Source organism: Haliaeetus albicilla, chromosome 2, assembly GCF_947461875.1.
Source record: "Haliaeetus albicilla chromosome 2, bHalAlb1.1, whole genome shotgun sequence".
Lineage (NCBI taxonomy): Eukaryota > Metazoa > Chordata > Aves > Accipitriformes > Accipitridae > Haliaeetus > Haliaeetus albicilla.
In genome coordinates, this window is record NC_091484.1 from 37,630,420 (window position 1) to 37,649,998 (window position 19,579).

The 19,579-nt window shown below is 43.1% G+C and overlaps 1 protein-coding gene across 7 annotated transcripts in view; it reads right to left on the reverse strand.

The window, feature by feature from the left end:
- RARB (retinoic acid receptor beta) overlaps positions 1–19,579 on the reverse strand; it is a 337,201-nt gene that overhangs the window by 97,903 nt on the left and 219,719 nt on the right. The window contains exon 1 of one of the 7 annotated variants that reach the window (XM_069771390.1): positions 6–246. The exons of the other annotated variants lie outside the window; for them this stretch is intronic. The gene's annotated coding sequence lies outside the window, so the exon portion shown is untranslated. Of the gene's footprint in view, positions 1–5; positions 247–19,579 lie in introns of those variants that run through there. 7 annotated transcript variants of the gene reach the window in all.

Consider the following 19,579-nt stretch of genomic DNA (forward strand, 5'->3'; position numbering starts at 1 on the left):
TTTACCATTTTCCAGGCTGCCCAGCCAATCCAGCAAGATGGGGGGAAGCCAGCCGCATTCCAAGTTTTAGCTCCCATCCATTTCCCCCCCAAACTGCGCTAGAGTCAGTCCCGCTCCTCGGGCGCTCGCCGGGTGCCCGCCGCCTCCCGCGCCGTGCCGATCGCCCGCCTCCCCGGGAGAAAACGGCTCCGGTAGGGACCTGGGATCCCCCTCGGCCGCGAATAGATCCTTCTGCCTCTGAACAGCTCACTTCCTACTACTTGTGTCACAGGGAATGAAAGATTGAATTGCCTAATATATGCGAGTGAACTTTCCGTGAACCCTTCCCAGGCTGCTAACCTTCAAATGACCCAAGCGGTCTGACATCACCAGCTCCCAGGATTCTCACACGCCTTCACGACTCCCAGCAGCCCTGCAAAAAAAGCAGGCAGGCGGGCAGGCAAAGGCTAGCCCCAGCCCTGCCGGAGTCGCCCCGCTGCCGCGGAGCGGCTGGCAACGGCGGCTGCCCACGGGGAGGCCAACTTGCAGAAAGACCCCAAATAATGCAGTTACCAGAAAAAAAAAAAAAAAAACAACAAAAAACCCAAAACAAAAAGCACCACAAAAAAACAACCAACAAACAAACAACGAGGAGGAGGGGAAGGGGAGTGGGAATTGAGACGGAGACCTTTTCAGTGGTTGTGCAGAACGGAGGATTTTTAAATTCCAGCTCGATTTGCTAAAACTTCTGTGCTCCCCCCCGCCCCCCAACGTGTTCTTTTCCTCCCCGGAGAGGCCACGAGCAAGGCGCAGGCGCCTGCCGCCATACCAGAGCCGTGGACACCGGCTTCGCCCCAACTTCTGGGGTGGCCAGGCCGGGCTGGGCTCGGAGCAGCCTCATCCTAACACAGCCCCTGCGCCCACCAGCAGGGACCCCCCCTTCCATGCCACCGGCGGAGACGACGGACGGTGGGGTGCCAGCCCCACTCCTGGCAGGGACCTCACAGGCCTGTGCCTCCCGGGGTGCGGGGGGTCAGGTCCCACCTCTCCTCACCATCCCTTACGCTGGCTCCTAAATCACCCAGCGCTCCCAGGCCTCCCCCATGCGCCAGATTTGGCAGGCATCGTTGCCTGTCCCCATCACACTCAGCCCGGGGCAGGAGGCAGTCACACATCCCCTCTTCTCCCCAGCCCAGCCGCCGCCGGGTCCTGCCTGTCTCGGATTAGCAGAGAGGGGCAGGGGCCGCTCGCGTGGCCCCGGAGGGGCTGTATCAGCTTTTGGAGGGCTAATGAGCCCCAGCTCCCCGGGAGCAGGTCCGTGGGGAACGGGCACCCACCCCAGGGTGCCAGGAGGGGAGACCGTGTCTGTCCCCTCCCCAGGGCAGGCAGCCCCCGGCCACCCCTTACAGCCATTTTGAAGTCATGGGGCTGCTCCCACCAAAACACCTACTGAGGTCTCTGCGAAACCACGGTGCCAGCAGCCCTCCCTCCTAGCGGGAGTAGGTGTCAAGGCCTTCCCAGGTCTGTGGCCGGGACGCCACAGCCAGCACCGCGCTGGCCCATCATTTGCATCGAGCTAGCAGGGACCCCCATGCTTTTTAGGTAAATAACCACCTTCTGCAAAGTCTTGCTCACAGAGAACGACTCCATCAAGGCCTCCGCCAGTCCCTATTCCTACGGACACTTTGAAAATGAAAAACAACAGCCTGGGAACACTCCCTCTGCCCCACTGGAAAGGACGTGAGCTCGATGACCACGTGCACGCTTTCATTTTAAGTGAGTAAGCCGAGTCGCCTTCAGCCCTGGCAGACTGAGCACCAGCCTGGAGCAAGGTTTCCCGAAGCATGGAGGAGCCTCGCTTCCCACCCCAAAGCTACCTTGGGTTCAGAAACTGGAAAACGAAACCCTTGATTACTGCTTGTTTCCTGAAAAGCCCAAGATGGGAGTCAGGCAGAGCCAGGGACGCTGTGCGCAGACATGGCACACAACTGGCGACCGTAAAGAAACGCTGGGGAGAGACTCACTCTGGGACCTGCGCAGGCACTTTAATGGATGCGGTGTCCCCTCTCCACAAAAAGTCCTTTGATGAACCGAAAGCTCTCTGACAATGCCTGCAGATTGTATTAACAAAACTTTTCACACAGGTTCAAGAATTAAAAAAAAACCCAAACCCAAACCCCCCACACAGCACATACACTTGTTCCCTGAAACCAATATACCCACGTTGAAAACCAGCAGCCAGCAAAAAGACCTGCTGCAATCTGGAAGCTAATCCATTTGAAGAGATAAAAACAATAGCTTTTCTTAGCCTCCTTCCCCCTCCGACGGGAGAGCTCTGGCTGTCCCTGCAGCAGGCAGCCTTTCTTCCCGTCTTCCCTCCGGGCTGAAGAGTTACAAGCGCTGGAGTTTAACAGCGTCTTTTTAAGGACTTTTAAGGGCCTTCTTGGTCCATTGGGGGGTCCTCTCCCAGCCTGGACTCCTCCAGCTGGAGAAGCCCCTGACACTCTGTAATCCAAAAATTATGCACAGCACATGTTTATCGAAAAAGCCATCCTTTAGGGAAGGCTTGTTTAAACCACGTCAGCACAGCAAGCGGCATTTGCTGTATTAAAAAGGCAAGTGGAATAGTGGCTAATTTTTTGTTGAAATCTCAGCTGGCTACACTGCTACGATTTTGTTTTGAGTAGCAAAGCTAAATTAAAAGACAGTATTTTCTAACCAGATGACACAGAATGCACCAGAAGTTTGGAACATGTAACATGTCACCACAAAAATAACTGGAAAGGATGATACAAAACACAGTATGTTTTTTCAGTCTCCGATTTAGGGAGAAAACGACATTTTGTGTGGGCCAAGGCTCTAGGAACAGTTTAAGCTTCTGCCAAGAAAAACATATTGCCCATGTGAGTTAAAATAAACAAAATCAGACAAACAGAAATACAGTTAGTTATGTTTATTCCATTAGCAGTCTTATAATACCATATTTAAAAATAAAACCTGCCTGTTGTACCTCAAAATGTAGGCTGGCAACTTCTGAAAGTAAATGTCAGGAAGTCACGCTTAACTGCATATGAATTGAAAAAGATTGCTTTTTCTCGCTGTATCTAAATGAGCCAGGTAGCTCATCATTTTTTATTACGAATAATAGTTGTGCTAATGCTTATACTTATTACTAAAACCACATGTAATTAACAAATTCTTCAAATAGCCTAATGGTTTGCTCACATACTTTATCTACAATACAGTAATTTATGTGTATCATATTTCACTCTGAAATAGCATGATACTTGTTTTTCTTAAACAGAGTATCAGGAAAAGCTGCATTCATAAAATGGTGGGTATTTTCTAATTTAGATTAGGACTAACCATAATTATTGTATTAACTAATAGCCCTCTAATTCAAATGTAATGAAACTTTAAGTATTGCCACATATTTTAAATACCTACCCAGATCCCATAGAGGTGCGAGTAGGCAACAACTCTCCAGTATCTTCCACTTTATCCATGCAAAGAAATTGTGATTTCACATCACCACTTTGATCTGTTTTCTCTCAGACCGTGATGGCAGAAACTTTACAATAAACATATTCTTAGCCACAAGTGAAATAAAAAGCAAAAGTTCAAGTCAGAAATCTATTTCCTTTGGTGTTACTGTATATTTGTCAGTGTGACATAGCACATTTGAAACCCATAATCATAAAACAAAAATTTACAGCCAAGGTTTAGGGTCTACATCTGTTTCTCTGGTTTTTGTACTGCAATTACCCACTGGACAATTCAGAAAGCAGCACTATGAATCATGTACTGCACACATGTTTGTGCTGGTCACTTTTTTGTTAGTACAAGAGGCTGAGGATGCCGTAATATGCTTCACCAAGAGAAAGAGCATTAACTAGAATTAGGATGAGTGCACTGGGCTCTCTAATAAAAATGACTTTACTAGAAGCAACAGAGTACTCCTGGAATATTACAGGCATATTTATAGGATGGAAAAATTAAGAAGTACATGCAAAAATTCTCCAAAATGAAGTACCTCAGGGGAAGCGGACTTTTTTTTTTTCCATGCATTTTACTATTAATCAAATGTAGCACTCTCTTGAAACAGTTTTGACAGCAGAGTAAATGGTTACTAGTGAATGATGTGTGTGTTTAAGCAGTGAAAGCAGAGACAAAGTGATGTTTTCTTCTACTCCCTAGGCAAGAGCTGACACTAAGCTTGCTGCCTCAGCTTTGATACTCACAGATTCCTTTGTGTCAGTTGCTGGGAGAATCACTGGCAGTTCACTAACCCTGCCTCACACACAGGGGCTTTGATTTTTACCTCTTCATTGAGAATAGATGTTAATATGAAACAGCACTTGTCTGCCTTGGCAGTTTTTTTTCTTTGGGTTTTCCCCCCCCCCCCCAACTGGTGATACAGGGTTTCAAATCTGAAAACCTAAATCCCCCTTCACTACATGTATTTTTTTGTGTTGTAGGATGTTTTCCTCATGTCTCAAGCACATGAATGATGTCAAAAGATTATAGGGAAGAAAATCACTGGATTACAAGAGAAGGACTGAATATTTAAAACTCCAAGGTAGTCCTGAGGAAATGGGTATCAATCCTGAACAAGAATGGCCCTGAAGAAAATAAAACAGTAAAATTACTGGCACAAAATGGCACAAATGGCATGGTAAAACATGAAGTACAGTGAAGTTAAGTCAAAAAGGGGTTTCTTCTGACTGCTATATGCTACTATGCACAGCTCGCAATAACTGAAACAGGAGTTTGCACGTAACAGGAAGAATTACTTCAGGCCTGAAACGTAACAGCAACTGGTGTAAGACTATTCAGTGCAGAGCAGTATTTCATTTTAGATGGGAAAAGCAAAGTTAGTCAGCTCCAGACTCAGAACGCAGGCATGCAACCAGTCTGCGAGTCATTTACCAATAAAGGCTTTTTGTCTGTTTTAATCTGTGGATATGTATTCGTAAAGATGCCTTTAAAGCTCATTGCTTAACTTAAAGACTATAAAAATAATTCACCTCCACAAACTTCAGTACACAACCGCGTTTCTTAGAATCCATACTGTGTTTTGTACTCCTCTGGCCCAGAGCCAGAGAACTGCCCTGCATGATGAAACTGGAACTGTATCTGGTTCAGCAACCCATTTCTAAGAGCTACTAGATCTTTCTAAGGAAAATACAGGAATCCCTAGTGATTGGCGAAGTATAACTCACCCATAGGTCCTCTAATAGCCTGTTCTCTAACAGCAAATCACTTAAGCATTAAAGCATGAGATTTAATATCCTTTCCAAATTTGTTTTTGGTAATAGCCCTGATATTCTAGATATTCATATATAGCCAATGTCTTTTTGGATTGTGATAAATTTGTAGCTCCGTGACACAGAAGGAGATAGTAAGTTATTGGGCTTTGAGACAAAGAAGGATAAGTATTTTTTAAAAAACACTGTAAAACTCATCCACGTTGCAAATAAAGGAAAACACAGACCAAACCGCACCTCTCTGAGGCCCCAAAGGCTGACTGCTGTAGGCTCCAGAAAGGTTGGCAAAGAGGCAATGACATCATGTGCCTAAAAAGGGGATGACACGCATTTTTGAAGGATATGAAAAGAAAAAGCATTATTACATTAAAAATTGGCTACATGCTGACTCTACACTTGCTGTTTAGGAGGATCCTGCAGTGCAAACACCACTCCTAAATGGCTGCCAGAAAAAAACAGAAGTGAGGAAAAAAAAAGTTTATTTCATTTTGTTTTCTTTTTTAAATGACCAGAAACTGCTGTTTCAAGGTTTAGCCAAGAAACAGATTTTTACTGCTAGCCTATAAATCCCTCAAAACATAGAATTATAATGGAAATGCTGAGGTAACTGGAGTGCCATGCATGGCACTGACACATTGCATTATATAATCCAGGGAGAATGAGGGCTGGGAGATCTATAAAATGTAAGTAGAAGCAAGATGTAGGAAAGAGCAGAAGAGCAAGTAGAAATATTGAATATTAAACTGCAGAGAATACTACTTCTAATAATAAAGTTTCCTATATGCTGAATATACTTATGGTTGGCTGAAGGCAAAAGAGCACAGAGCTCCATTAAAAAATAAAATAGAGATTCCAAAAGGCTATTCAAGTAACTGTTTTGTTTCTGCCTTTTTTTAGGGATGGGAAAAAAAAGAAAGTTACCTAACAAAAGGATAGTATTTCCTGATGTTCTGATATCCTGAAAGGTGTCTCACAACGTGTAAATAAATAATGTTAGGAAATGCAGGATAAATGGAGTTCCAAACATAGACAACTTAGAACCCTAGTTGTAACCAGAATCAGAATATAAATTGGCACAACAGTATTTCTAGAGGTTCACTAATGGCAGCTTAAACTCTTAGTGAAAAGTTAGCCCTAGTGGCTTTCTTCCAACAAAAGACCAAAGTTACCGAGCAATAACTGGAACTACAGCTCAGTGCAGACGTATATCCTAACAAAGACCAAACCTTACTTAAGCCTTATTTAGCCTAAGACAGACCTAAGCAGCATTTAGGGCTTGTGCTCCTGCGCTGCTGCAGGGACAACCCATGTAGAGGGATCCCAGAGACCAGTGTTAACCGAAACACACTTGCAAAGAGCTCTGGTCACATGAAGCCCGATGCAGATTGGATTGGACTGGATTATGCCATTAGCGTAAACTGCAACGGATCCACAGCTCGGCAGCTTGACACACGTATTCATGATAATCCAATTCCTGCTTAGCTAGCTCCCAAACCTACATCAAACACTGAAAGAACAGTCCAATATCCTACCTGTGGGCATCTTAAAAGGCAAAACGAAGGAGTGACTGGAAAATGCGCTGGCATAGCTACCTAGCTAGCAGAGGTAATGACAGTAATGATAATGTGGTGACACCACCTGAAACCCCCTGGTAATGATGGTCATCATGCCAACACCTCTGCTCTGCCTGTTGCCCTAAACCACTGTACAATCAAACCTTCCTTTTATCATGCAGATGTACTTTCTGTTTGGGCACAGTTTGGGGAACAGCATGCATGATTTTTTTCTGTAAATGAGGCAGGATTACCCAGAAGCTGAGGCAGCATTTGGCAAACTGGCATCCCTTTTCTTTTGTAGAATATGTGCCATCGATACTGTGTGAATTAGCTGAGGGCACATGTCCTCTGGGGAACATTGTTACCACTGTAAATATATTGACATAGCCTGAAAAGTAAACTTTGCTAACGTGGTCAGTTTTACAAGCGTTCAGGTTATCATAGCGTAACTGTTGCTGAGCAGGTAAGGGATTCTGTAAACCCCTTTTATGCTACAATAACTGGGTCCATGATTGGGCTGTTGCAGGTACAACTCTTTAAAAAAGGAAAGATTGCTTTCTCACCGCAAGTCATTATACCGGTGTAACATTCAAATATAGACAAGATCTCAGCAAAGGTCAGGCTGGGCTTGACTCCAGAGGCATTCAGTACAAGCAGTGGCAGCATGAATGATGTCTAGTCTAAAATGCTTGCAACATGTTTTCTGGTTTTCAAACTCTACTAGAATATCAATTCTTTAGTGCATTCCTCAAATTCTACTTGACTTCTGCAATTAAGTCTACAAAGTAAAATCTGCATGGTCTCAACCTGCTTGATTAAGCTAGTCCCATATGATTAAACAGATCTGCAAATTCCCATACCTTTGGTCTACAAGGCTCTCATATTGGGCCACAGAAGAGACTGAATGTCCAGTCATATTATGGCCATGCTCAGGGAATCATGACTGACACACACGCTTTAATCAAAGAGGACTTGCAGAGCTGGGGTGCAGTTGGAGACTGTGGTGGTCAGCAGCATATTGCCCCAGGCACTGCGCAGTATCATTAATTTTTTGCCCTTATGGGACCTTTTGTGCCACATGTAGCGGAGGGCATGCAAGGTGGCCTCTAAGCATGTAATGCAGCAGATTAGGCTTGACAGGTCTATAAAACTATCAAATTTGTTTTGCATAAACCAGACCAAACTTTTCATTTTGATATCTTGAGCCTTCTTCTGACTGAACAATTCTGCAGAGACCCTGCCATCACACTGAAAAAAACATTCATTTTAATCCATCTACGGTTTTTTGGCATATATCTTCAAGAACAGGCTTCTCTTTCATGGGACACTAATTTTCCATGTGTTCTTCTCAGGCTATCAGAAGACCAGACTTCATCTGTCTTTATATGGAGACGTGAAAAGAAGAATGTTTGAAAGGAAACTCTTTCCTCTGCAAAAATGGCTCCGAGATCTTGCCCTTGCTGCATCCGTCCCATTCTGTCTTTGGCATGAAGTATCCCAAAGGATATGCCAGAAGACAGGGTTGTGGCTCAGCTTCTTCAAGGAATTATCGAGACTGATGGATGGGTAAAGTAAGCTTCAATCCAAAGGAGGTTTAGTAACAAGAATGAGACATGTGCAGACTCCCAATTCTGAGAAACGTGTTGGAATTCTCCTTAAAAAGTACAGCATCATGTCATCTACAACCAGATCCTAAATGACTGAACTAAATGGCAAGTTAGTGAATACAAGTTATTTAAAGACTTTAAAAAGTTAAAGTTCTATCTGCTGGATTCCTAAATTTGTCTAAAACTTGTTAATTTATTTTATTTTTTTTAAAAACACACTTGCTCACAGTACAAGTGCACACTACTGATAGTCAAGCCTCTACTGCTAGGTGAACAATGCAGGAACATTATGTCACTTGGAGGCAGGACTGTGCAAGCATGTAAGAAAGGCTAAGAGCTTTGCCAACACAAATTATCAGGCAGAACCTCACTGGAAAAAATGAGGCACAAAGATCTAAGTGAAGTGTAAAACTTACTGAGAATTGAACGACATGTTGACAAATACCACTCTACTCTCTTGCTTCCTATCAGAACCCAACAGCCGAAGCAGAGATTCCTAAGTAGTGTTTTTACATGCCAAGCTTAGTCTCTCCCTCATCTTATCAGTAGCCTTCAAAGGGACTGTGGGTGGATCTCCTCCAGGAAAAAAGAAAAAACAACAAAAAAACCCTCAGAAGTGCCACCTCTTCCATACAAATATATTGGAGCAACCACAGAGGCTTTGCTTGAGCTGCGAGACTTTGAGAAAACACACCTGGCTCTTCTGAAGGAGAAATTAAAGAATTCGTGCTTCAGCCCTCAAGCTTTGAGTGGCCTTAAGAAGAGGAATAACTAAAGAGAGAGTCTAATCAGGATGCAGGGAAAAATCAATACTGGCTTCTTGAAATATCTTGGGCAGGAAGGAACAGCTTAAGGTTGAGACATTTAGCCACTCTTTCTGCACAAGCAAATGGGCTGAAGGCTGCATGCACAGGTGAGAACATAAAGGCAGAAGAAGGCTTTCTGGAGGACTGAAAGCGAACCAAGGCATGTGCTACTCTGAAGTTCTTTGGGAAATCTCATCTTTTAAAAGTTTCCTAGTTTTGGTGCAAGAGAGACCTTTCTACATACTAGTCAAAGTTGTCAAAAGCAACATTTTCAGGGATAAATGCATGCCATTGTACTGTTATTTTCTGACTTTGGTGAGGAATACAATTATTTAAGACTCGGCGGGAGAGTATGAAAGGAGCAGGAGTCTAATTCCAGTTCAGAAAAACTCCAATAACTGACAACATGTAAGAAACACAAGATAGATGCATTGTATTGTTGGGCTGAGTCTCATTGGCTGGAAACCCTGCCTCTCCCAGCAGGACTCAGTTACATAGCAACTCCTCAGGGCAGATTAACCCTTTCCCAGTTAAGGTATCTGGCATGATTTAACTGACCTTTTCCTCCCCCTGCTTCAGAATAATTTCATAGGTTTGCAAAAAAAGGTATGGAAAAAATGAGTCAAGTGCTACTAGGGTAAAAGCAATCTGACTCACCATGGGATGCTGATGGTGCAATGAACAGTGAATGCAGGTAGTTCAGATCGACCTAAATTATATTTTATGCTGTTAGGTGTTGTGACATATGCAAAACACACAATGTACTTTTCATAAAATAGTTCATGCTTAGTCTGTGGGGATCCTATCTGGACTGCATTTATCAAGTACCAATTGTCTCTTTCACCCAAATTCTGCCCACCCATTGACTTCTGTGTGGATAATTACTGAAGCATTAAAAAGTCCTCAGATGGTAGAGACAGTACTTCATTAATCTACAGGAGAATTTTCACCGTCAGACATGTGTTGCTGTCATCCAAAATTGCACAGGCTGACTACTGTAAACTCTTAAAAAACTGCTCCAAATCTTACGGTACTAGTTGGTTTTTTCCAATAGACCTTTCTAATTACTGGCATCAAGTAATTACATGAGAATCTCAAATTATTTCATTACAGCAATTTCCCTATTTTGTTTTTAGAACTGTATTACATTTATGTGTATATACATTATAAGCGCAAATATGTATATACAGTTAGCATAATAGTACTCCTGCTCTCCTGGTTATCAGGAATAAGTTTGACTCTAAAAACATCAACATACAGGACAACAAAGACTCCTAAAGCTCTCTATTTTTAAAATGTCGTAATTCAGCCCCCTTAGTTTCCCCCCTTGTGAGAGAACGAGACAGACCCTGGGGACCAGGAAGGGCACACGTCCTCCCTCAGGGCGTACCTCGCACGGTCACACTTCACTGCTGTGAGCCACAGCTGCGTACTATTAGGAAAAAGGAGCTACTAGGATTCCAGTGGAGAAAAATAAGAGATCAGACTGGTGTGATAGACACTTACTTCTGACTGTCTTCTGGTCATATTAGGCGAGAACCGTCTATCTCGTTTCTCTTTTCCTTCTTTTTACACCCCAAAACTGGACTCGTGGTACTACAGGAACTAACCGAGGCTAAGAAGGGCAGGCACCATTGACACTGCTCTATTTCAGACAAGTAGGGTATGCCTGTACTTTTTCTTTCCTCTGGAAGACCCAGGGATGCTCTCAGCTGAAGGTTCAGAAGAGAAAAGCCTTGAAACAAGTCTTCTTCTGCTCCTCTTCCCTCACCCACCATCCTCATACATGGACACAACAGGTCCTGTAACACACACCTCCCACCAACATCTCCTCTTCACGGAGGACATTCACTGCTCAGTAGCTGCTCCTAACCTCCTAGGCCAGGAGCAGTCAGAAGAAACCAGAAATTAATTCGCTCTAATAACACAGAGAATGTTGTTGAAGTTTCTTTTTTTCTTAATTGCTTTACAAAAATGGGTAACCTTTGTATGTTTGTAAAAGGACTACATACATGTTTAAGACATGCCTCCCTTTTCTAAACATTTCACACTCTGGAAGTTCATCTGTATTTTCTTTGTATGGTTCTCATAGACCACTTGTAAATCCAGATGGGATAGAAAGATACCATTTGAAATTATATTTGTTATTTAATTTGGCTTCCTGTATATCTTGAAAGCTCTTCTTGAATAACTTAGCTGCTGACTTCAGAAAATGAAGAGTGTCAATATAGTGGATGTGAGATTATTCCAAAAAGAGGTACTTCAAAAATATTTTGTGGTCTGAAAATTAATTAGCAAGAATCAATTTAATTTCTTATTATGGATTTTTTAAAAAAAGTTCATATTTTGCTATCATTTTTCATCTAAAACTATCACTGACACCATTGGAAACTTAGCCTCTAAAAGGGTAAAACCTGATGGACTACGTTCAATGTGCTTAATGCTCTGTTGAAAGCACCTTTTCATACAAATGCCAACATGCACCTATCAAATATTTGTGTTCTTCATTAAACTAATGCTTTCCTGCATAATAAACAAGATGGTACAAAATATAGGTGTATTCCCATGTCCCGCTACTAAAGTAGGTGGTATCAAAATAAATTTGCAACCATATCATTATATCAATCTCCAGTATTACTGCATCAGTACTATAACCATAATTAACTAGCTGCAGGTCAAATTTCTAATAAATCTTTAGAAATTAAATGTATAATTTGTCAAAACTATATGCCTTCATAAATTGATTATTCAGAATTTAGAAGCTTTTTAATTAGGAAGAAATTTATGCAATACCATGTGTAATAATTACGAATCAGCTCTTCTGTGATATTTTTGTACATCAGCAAAAATTAAAACATTGGAAAACATTACCAGGTCACTGCAGTATTTCAATGTCAAAAGAAATACATAGTTTAAATGTAGAGGTTAAAGATATTTTCCCGTATCTTTTACATCTTAGATAGCTTTATGATCTCAGGACTGGAATCATTAACCAAATACAAAATCAATGAGAAAAAGATCTAATCTGACCATTTTCAAGCGCAGAGTCACTAGAAATTATTTATGCCACTGTAAAACTTTTTTACCATGGTGCTATAGTTTTACTAAACAGCATATATTCTAAGTCAAACTTCCTTTTTATGTTACTGTAAATGGATTTTGCTTCTCCTCTTCCAGCTAAAAATCTGAAATCCTTTAACACTTTAAAAACATCACCTTCATAATAAGCACCAGGATGAGGGGTACAACCCTGGTTGCCAAATGGAAAACTAGAGAAAAAGAAAGTTAAGCGATAATCGTTCACAGCACACAAGAAGCAAAAATTGTACCCCAGCTTCCCTGCTCTCCCCTCCCGTGCTTTCACCATGGGCCTATTCAGACTCTGCACCCTCACAAGGGCTCTGGGTACTTCTATCAACATTTCATAGGAGAAGATTTTTTTTGACAGAGAACACAAAAGCTGCTTTGTTGGAAGTCTGGACACTTTTTTTCTACCTAATAAAAACATGAATAGAAGTGGGACCTCAGCAAGCATATGGCAGAAAGTCTGGACTAACTGAAAAAAAGGGGCCTAGAAGAGTTTGCTCTCTGTCGCTCCCCAACGTGTTTACTGCCAAATGTATATGGTGTAAATAAGGAGTATGCAGAGTGGGCCATAATGGAACATTGTTTATGTGCACATCCTGGCAAATGCATATACAGCATGGAGACTATTTCCAAGCAGAACATAAACACAAAGGGGGAGTGATGACAAACAAGTATTCCAAGGCAAGAAAAATGTTATTCCATATGCAAACCAAACAAACTAAAGTGGTTTCTCCCCTGCTAGGATCCAACTGGCAGCTCTCAGCTGCACACACTGTGTAGCTGTTAAAGAAATGAGAGACGTCCCAGGCTCACTGGTTGGCTTTCTTTTTCTTAAGCGACCTTATTATGCTCCCAATATTAAAAAGAGAAACACAGTTAAGATTTTATTTTACTCCCTTGCAAAAATACAACAAAACAAACCAGCCCTTTCTTTCAGCCTGAATAAGAGCCGGGGAGATAGAGCTGATGCCAAGAAAACACCATAAGGAATTAAGCCACAGCCTTCCTATTCCGAGTTCCCACTGAAAGATATAGAGATGGTTCTTTCTTCTGGAGGTCTCTCCCACAAACCTATTACACGGCTTTAGCAAGTGACACCAGTGTGACAGTAACTTAGAGGTTTTGTGCTCCTGGCAGATTTTTTTTTCCTTTTAATCATTACTTATAAAAAGGAGGAGGGTTTGGAAAACCCAGGTCCTTGCAATTTCAAGATAGCAAACCAGGGGATGAACTTTTTTGTGTGTGCTTACTTCTGGTGAGCAGAATATCATGCTTTGACAGCTTCTATGTAAACAAATGGGTGTAATTTTATTCCTTTAAAACTAACTTCAAACACATACCCAACTAAAGGAGGAAGAAAAGATGACAAGTAGGAAAACAGACGGTAGAGTGACAACAAGAACTAGAGAAAGTCAACTCATAAAACAGAGCTTTTTACATAATTAATAGACCTCTTTAGGATATGAGACACTGGGAGCAAGAAGCTTTAGTAAGGGATCATATGGGGTCCAGAACAAAACTACTTTGTGACATCCTTCACAGAAATGCAGAGCCAGCTTGTGATTTTAAACTACTTCAAGATACTCAGAGCTTGCCTCACTTTCTCTAGATCCAGACTCAACAACGCATGAAATACAAGTTCAGAACTGGGACCTGCACCTGCACGTAAGATTTCTGCTAGTCTGTCAAAACCTGGATCCAAATGTCCCATGCTCAGACTTCATAAAGCCTTGGGGCTTGGTGCATCACTCACTGGGTAGAGAAAAGCCCACACTGGGAATGTTTGTAACACCTTTACAATATACATACAGTCCTTTAATGGAACTGCATTGCTGTGTTCTTTGATTTTTTTCCAAAAATGTATCAGTTCCGTTATACAAGACCAAAACCACCCTGACAAAGCCTCTCACTGGCCACCGGTTTAGCATTAATACTTTTGAGTTAACATGACACTTTAGAATCCAAAGGAAGCTTATTTAATTATTTTTTTTATTTTTTTTAAATTCCCCTTTAATGCACAAACACCCACCTCATCCCAACATGACCTTATGTATGCCTGCTGCTTGGGTTTATATTCAGCCATTTGCAGAGCTGTACAGAGTCTGCACTGTGCTTCAGGAAACGACACATTTCTAATAGTTACTCTTGGCTACACGGACCACTTACAGCACAATGACAGTGAGGGTGCAGACAAATGCCAAGTACAAGCTCATGTGCTCTTTTCTCATTACAGAAGGTATTTTTGGTGGCTGAATGCCTTCTGCGTATTAGCATTGTTGACCGTATAAAGAAAAGTTTTGTAATGTGTGCTACACTGGGCAGTGAAACAGGACTCCACCTCCATCACAGAAAGGTCTTCAGCTTCACAGCAGCTCCTGCCATGGCCAAGCGTACAGCAAAGTGGAGGATCTGTGATGGCTGTTGCCAAAGTGAATGCTATGATAATTTTCAATAAAAGGGTTTTTATTAAGACTCCAGATCTTCTCCCTCACCCTTAAAGAAAGGTATTAAAGTATGGGAAGAATCTTAAATAATTTTGCCATATCTCTCAACTTCATAGTGAGATTTAAAACCCCTTTTTCTTCTCTCTATCTAGGTTTCATCAGTCAAGTGAGCAACTCAGTTTTCATTTAAGAAGTCTTCAGATTTAAGGACTCGAAACAACGGCCTACAAACACGACCAGACTGGCATGTCGAAAGGCTAGGAAACTAAAGGATAAGGAAGAAATACTCTAAATGACTATTATTAAGCCTTTTAATTTGTATGTCAGTATTATGATTTATTTTACATTTGGGGCTGGTAACACTGAGTAATGCAGAAATACAATACTGAATTCAGGACCTGCAAAAGAGGCAACAGAAGGGTACTGAAAACACTCTGAAACAAGCTTTGTATTCCTTACTAATTGTTGCATGTTGTTGTTTACTACATAACTACATAAAAAATAGTATCCTTTATATACCCCCATCTCCCCTTTAAATTAAAATTGAGTTGTTATTTTAACCCTACTCAAGTATGTAATATAGTGATAATTGTAAATCTTGATGATCACAAAATCCCTTTGATTTATCCCTCAGTTTACTACCTTTAACAAACATAATCCTAAAAACAATACAGAGGAAGATCTTATAGGCCTTCAAATGGTGGAGGGGGAGCAGGGAATGACTATATATGTAAAGCTACAGCTTCAGGGCTCATGACTTTCCTGCTGGAAAGCTTTCTGAATGCTGCTAATAAGGTCCTGCCAACGGGACCAGAAGCATATCCTCATAAAAAAAGGCCTTCAGTGTGGGAAGATAAAATTTTCCAGAAAAATTTTAATAAAAAGCTTATAGATGTGGGATCCGAATATGACAACAGACATAGGAAAACATGAATATTATTAAAGGTGGAATGTCCATCCTGCCTGCCCCGACCTCAAGATCTGTAGTCACGATCACGACAGCATGCTCAAAGCTTATGTGAAGATACCAGACCTAGCTCTCAACTATTAGTGACCATATGGCAATAGCCAGTTCAGCACAGGAAAAAAAAAAAAAAAATTTTTTTTCTGCTCAGTATTCCACACTATCACAGCTGCAAGAACATACATGGATATTTATGTCTGAATTTTAGCAAAGTACACCTGCCTTGTCTATCAGCCTTGGCCTTAACCAAGATGCAGCCACCACCCTGCGTCACAACTGACCCTCCAACCATTTGGGGAATCTGGATCCAAACATCATTTTAGCAGAAACTCTCCCCCATGAATTCCAGAGGGTCTATGCAGAGGCACGGCAGTTCCTCTTGACTGTACCTACATTCATAAATACAATGGTCCAGAGCTCAGTTCCAGCCCTGAGGCACAGCTTGCATTCCAAGGACCTCCCGCTACATTTACAGCATTAGCTTGGGGATACCTATGGGGATAGTTCCTCACTCAGATGACCCCTGAATCACGCCTGGCACTGCTGGGGAGAGGAGGCCTGTGTGCTAACTGTCAGAATGGACAACTCACAGGACACCACCTTGGCCCATGCCCTGACCCTGCTTGTTTTTCTGATAGCCTCTGAACCCCTGCAGCATCCAAGCTCTAACCAGCAACACGGGTAGGAACCATGCAAGTCAAAAAGCTTCCTATGGCTTTTGCTGACTCTCAGGACCGTTCATCACACTGTAGTGGAGAAAGAGCCTGTGTGACTAGGTGTGCGACTTCAAGCCCATAAGAAGCGCTGTAAGGAGGAACTGCAACAGGCACCGTCTCTTTCCAAGCAGCATTGTTAGCAAAGGGCTGGAGTCCTCGCTTCAGCGCTCTTGGCTGCCTCTGGAACTGCCCGGTCTGGGGAAGAGCTGGCTCTACTCAGCTAGCAACACTTACGCAACATTTTGATCTCCTCACTGGACCCTCCCAGGGAATCCGATCAATTACCTTCAGGACCTATCAAAAATTTTTTGAAGTCTCCAGTTCTCTCACCTGCTTGCCCACCCTTGTGTACTCACACATGTAACATCCCCGTACTAAAACCACAGAATTTCTGTGTTTGTCATGGTTTAGGCCCAGCCAGCAACAAAGCACCACGTGGGTGGCCGCTCACTCACCCCTCCCCCGCAGTGGGATTGTGAGGAGAAAATATAACAAAAAGCTTGTGGGTCTAGACAAGGACAGGGAGGGATCACTCACCAATTACTGTCACGGGCAAAACAGACTCAACTTGGGGAAAATTAACTCAATTTATTACCAATCAACCAGAGTAGGGTAATAAGAAATAAAACCAAATCTCACAACACCTTCCCTCCACCCCTCCCTTCTTCCCGGGCACAACTTCACTCCTGAATTCACTACCTCCCCCCCGCCAGTGGCACAGAGGGATGCGGAATGGGGTTTATGATCAGTTCATCACACGTTATTTTCTGCTGCTTCATCCTCCTCAGGGCAGGACTCATCACACTCTTCCCCTGCTCCAGCACGGGGTCCCTCCCACAGGAGACAGTCCTCCACGAACTTCTCCAACGTGGGCCATTCCCATGGGCTGCAGTTCTTCACGAACTGCTCCAGCATGGGTCCCTTTCCACGGTGTGCAGTCCTTCAGGAGCACAGACTGCTCCGCTGTGGGTCCCCCACGGGGTCACAAGTCCTGCCAGAAAACCTGCTCCAGCATGGGCTCCTTTCTCCATGGGTCCACAGGTCCTGCCAGGAGCCTGCTCCAGCATGGGCTTCCCACGGCGTCACAGCCTCCTTCAGGCACCCACCTGCTCCGGTGTGGGGTCCTCCACGGGCTGCAGGTGGATATCTGCTCCACCATGGACCTCCCTGGGCTGCAGGGGGACAGCCTGTCTCACCATGGTCTTCCCCACCAGGGGCTGCAGGGGAATCTCCACTCCGGTGCCTGGAGCATCTCCTCCCCCTCCTTCTTCACTGACCTTGGTGTCTGCAGGGTTGTTTCTCTCACATGTTCTCACTCCTGTCTCCAGCTGCTGTTTCTGTGCCCACTGCAACTTTTTTTCCCTCCTTAAAACTGTTCTCCCAGAGGCGCTACCACTGTCGCTGATGGGCTTGGCCTTGGCTGGTGGCGGGTTCATCCTGGAGCCAGCTGGCATTGGCTCTGTCTGACACAGGGGAAGCTTCTAGCAGCTTCTCACAGAAGCCACCCCCGTAAACCCCCCATGCTACCAAAACCTTGCCACGCAAAGCCAATACAAGGGTGCAGTAATATCATGAGTACAGTTAAGCTTTTGCTGGTTTCTCATCAGGGTTAGTAAAAATTGCTGGATTTCCCCTGAGAGTAAAGTTTGGTGTTGAGACAACCCAGATGCCCAAGCTTATCACACCAATAACAAACTTCCTTCTGGGAAGGTCCTACCCCAACTTCTCTCGTTAGCTCAGTGCCAATTCTGTCTAATCCTTAGGTAGTCATCTTAGTCATCATTAACCTTGCCCCGATCTAGCTAAAAGAAGAACTTCAGCCAAAAAGGCAACCTTTTTAATGTTTCTAGTATGCACTCCTTACCCTCCCCTGGATGTCCTCTGTCAAGATGGAGATGGGACTTCTTCCGGGATGAGGATGTTGGTCACCTAGCCGAGATGCCAGAAGGGAAGGGATACACTCCTTAGCAGGTGCCCTGAAGGCCTACCTGCCAGCACCAGCAGAGAGAGCCAAGGAGCCAAGGCCAGGCAGTCCTCGCGCTCACCCTTTAACCCCCAGCGACAACGGGGTGTACGGCACGGTGCGACGGACTGGCACAGAGCACTACAGCCCAGGGACAGAAACCCTTTCGGTGGTCCCACCCAAAAGCAGGAACCGCTGGAAAGTCAACTTCAGCGCATACCTGATACTCGGAGAGGAACAAGCTGGCATAATGAGGCACGACCGTGTAGCTTTCAGTACAGGGGACCTTTAACAGTAAAATCTCTTGACCTAAACCTGTCAGAGGCACCATACTATTGCAGCTGCTGTATCTTCAACAGGATTTGCTCATGTTCAGCACGTTAAAATGAGACCACCTGTTAGTGAACAAAACTCATGGCAAATACTTCATTGCTAAATACAACCATTCAAAATAAGACAGCTCTGGAGGTTGACAATCAAGGCTTAAACACCCTCCTGAGCTAATCACACTGCTCCTAGGGCAAAAACTATGAAAGAAATATGAAACCTAAGCACAAAAATGTCATATTTTGCACAGGAATAAGATGGAGTTATTGAGCAGAGCTTTTCTCAAATAATGTTTTTTAACCTGTGAATTTGATTCTGATCTCCAAATATGTAATCTGTCAGGTCTACGTGACACTTTCATTGCTGATAAATTATGTTCAAATGTATCAGGTAGAGAATGGCCTGCTTGTTTAAACTACTAATTGTCAATTTTAATGGATGGCTAGTAGGAAAATTTGCACTCCTGTGCTAGTGGAAAATAGCACAGACAGAATTATATGGGCAAAGTTTCTTCATTTTTTAAAGCATTTTCCATAACTATGTTTTAAATTCATATGCTTTCAAAGCCAAGTGCATGCCACAGGAATGAAGGATTTAAGAGTTGTGAAGTTTTTGTTGTTTTTAAGAGTTAGGGATACCGAGATTGCTCAGTCTATAGGGAAGTCAGTGTAGTTTGAGAAGTGGACAGATAAACATCTTTATTGCCACAGCAAATGAAACCTGATACTGATTTTTCTTATCCATACTGTGGATGTCATGTCAAGTTACATAGATGTAAATCCACTGGAAATAATAGCTACTCTGAATTTCTGATGGTCAAATATAGCAGAATTTGGCCTGACATGAAGGCAGAAAAACAACTA